The sequence below is a fragment of the Medicago truncatula genome, chromosome 2 (genome assembly GCF_003473485.1).
Source record: "Medicago truncatula cultivar Jemalong A17 chromosome 2, MtrunA17r5.0-ANR, whole genome shotgun sequence".
Classification (NCBI taxonomy): domain Eukaryota; kingdom Viridiplantae; phylum Streptophyta; class Magnoliopsida; order Fabales; family Fabaceae; genus Medicago; species Medicago truncatula.
Window position 1 is genome coordinate 22,337,496 of NC_053043.1, and position 2,846 is coordinate 22,340,341.

General features: G+C 40.2%; 1 non-coding gene across 1 annotated transcript; it reads right to left on the minus strand.

Annotated features, from left to right (window-relative positions):
- Window positions 1–207: 207 nt before the first annotated feature.
- LOC120578803 (small nucleolar RNA R71) lies at window positions 208–314 on the minus strand. Its single transcript, XR_005644614.1, has one exon. It is a non-coding gene; the product is annotated as a small nucleolar RNA R71 (small nucleolar RNA).
- Window positions 315–2,846: the final 2,532 nt, after the last annotated feature.

Genomic DNA, 2,846 nt, shown 5'->3' on the forward strand with positions numbered 1-2,846 from the left:
GATCCGAATCTTCATGTTTCAAATTTTTTAAAACTCAGTGGAACTTTGAAGGCAAACCAAGAGGCCGTAAGGCTGCACCTCTTTCCTTTTTCCTTAAGGGATAGAGCTAGTGCTTGGTTTCATTCATTGACTATTGGTTCTATCACTTCATGGGACCAAATGAGGCGAGCTTTCCTTGCCCAATTCTTTCCCCTTTCTCAAACCGCTCAATTCAGGGCGAGGCTTTTTCAATACACTCAAAAAGATGGTGAATCTCTTTACGATGCGTGGGAGCGTTTCAAAGAAATGCTTAGGCTTTTCCCCCATCATGGTTTAGAGAAGTGGCTAATTATCCACACCTTTTATAATGGTCTTTCGTATACCACAAAAATCTATGTTGATGCAGCTGCAGGTGGAGCTTTGATGAATAAAAGTTACACAGCAGCATATGATTTGATCGAGGGCATGGCACAAAACCACTATCAGTGGACAAGTGAGAGAGTCATCACTGCTTCTTCACCCTCTAAAAAAGAGGCAGGTATGTACAAAATTTCGTCCCTTGATCATCTAACTGCTAAGGTTGACACACTGACACAAAAATTTGATACAATGAATACTAGTGTTGTCACACCTGCTCCTGTATCACCTCCTTGTGAAGTTTGTGGTGTATTTGGCCATATTGGCACTGATTGCCAACTAGGTAGTGTTGTTAGAGGTCCTGAGCAAGTAAACTATGCTCAATATGATCGAGGGTTTAGAAACGACCAATTTTTTTATCAAACCCCTCAAAATCTTTTTGGACAACAAGCAACACCACCCAGTTATGCAAACAACCAAAGAGTCCCTCAAAAATCCAGCTTGGAACATTTAATGGAAAATTATGTTATAAATCAATCCAAGCAGCTCCAAGAGCTTAAAAACCAAACGAGATTTTTGAATGATTCTCTTGCCAAAATCACATCCAAGGTAGACTCCATAGCAACTCACAATAAGATACTTAAAACCCAAATCTCTCAAGTGGCCCAACACGTGACTACTTCCTCTCAAACCATCGGGATCTTTCCAGGTCAAACTGAAACCAACCCCAAAGGCCATATCAGTTCTATTATTCTTAGGGATGGTAACCAATTAGAGGACCCCGTTGTGAAAATTAAGAACAATGAGGGAGAAATAGGAAGTGATGAGCCTCAAAGTGAGAAAACTATAGGAGAAAATGAACAGCCATTTGTTTCACCACCTCATGAGCCTAAACATCCATTAACACAAGGTTTTGTCAAATCAAAGTTAGATGACGAATTTAGAATTTTAATTGAAATACTTCCAAACAAATTGTCATCTAAACTTAAGAATCTAGCAAGTTTTCTCATACCTTGTGTCATAGGATCCAAAAGCATTGAGAAAGCCATGTGTGATTTGGGAGAGAATGCTAGGTTGACGCCACTATCCCTTTGGGAAAGATTGGGTATAGGGTAGAGAAACCTCTTGAACGTCAAGCTAATGACTATAAAGAAGCGCTTCGTGGGAGGCAACCCGCGCATTTAACTGCTTTTGTTTTGTTTTGTTTTGTAGGTATTTGTCCAACTATGATGTGAAAAAGAGAACGAAATTTGAAGCCATTGACCAAAAACCAAAAACCAAAAAAAAAAATATCTTCCCTCTTTTTCCAGAAAGTTGGCACGGCCCGTGCCAATGGTGGCACGGCCGTGCCAACCCATCAACAAAAAAAAAAAAAAAAAATTATTATTTTTTTTGTTATAAACCATTCAACTCATAAATCTTCTCCCCATCACTAAACCAACCCTTTCCACCAAAACCATTCACTAACCCTAACCTTCACCACAACCACACCAAGTCCAACCAAGGTCAAGGCTATGGCTTCCAAAAGAAGTGGAAAAGAAGTTGCAACATCTTCAAGAGGACCTCCCCCAAAGAAGCAAGTACCGGCAAATAACCATGGCATAATATTCAAGGACAACAAGCAAAAGGATAGTTATAAAAATCTCTAAACCTTTACATCCTTGCAGGTACCCTGATAATTATGACTTGGTTACATTAGGCCTTAGTGACAATGTGTTTAAATTTCTAAGACGATTAGGGTGGGTTGCTATGTTACGACCTATGTGGGGTTATGAAAGTTTCACCTATAAGTTTTTAAGTTCAAATGTTTTTACAAAGGATAGGATGAATTTTGATAACCCTAATCATAGAATCTCTTTCCGGCTTAAGACCCACCACCTTTTGGGAACATATCACCGACCTTAGGCAATTTAACACACGGTACCTTCAAAAGGTAATGACTGGCACTATTTGGGGTAGGACCGATTTGGGGAACACTAGGACGGAGGAACTCTTCATGTCGTGGGTCATGCTTAACAAACCAACCAATTAACACATGCTTTTACTTGCTTGATTACCTTTCCCATGACGGTAATAGGTCTGATAGTAGGGGAGAGCTAGTTGTGGGAAGTATCATCACATACATTGCTAGGCAATTGGGAGTGGGTGAGGACCAAGTGATTACCAAAATTGAGGGAAACAATACGCTTAACATAGAGACCCTTATCTTTATGAACTTCATTAAGCCCTATCCACCCATGTCCTACGCACTCAAACTCAATGTGCCTATTTTGATTATACTTTCTAACCCATCTCGGACTAACACCGAGGTGGAAGAAAATTTGTTGTATGTTGCTGTTGATCCACAGGTACATGAAGAACACGATAATGAAGGCGAGGAAGATGCACATTTGTACCAAGAAGAGGAAGGTGCACAATTGTACCATGATGAGGAGCACCATGACTATGATGCCGGATAAACAAATGAAAATGCAAGATGGGCATGGATGCATACCGAGGCCGAGAGGATA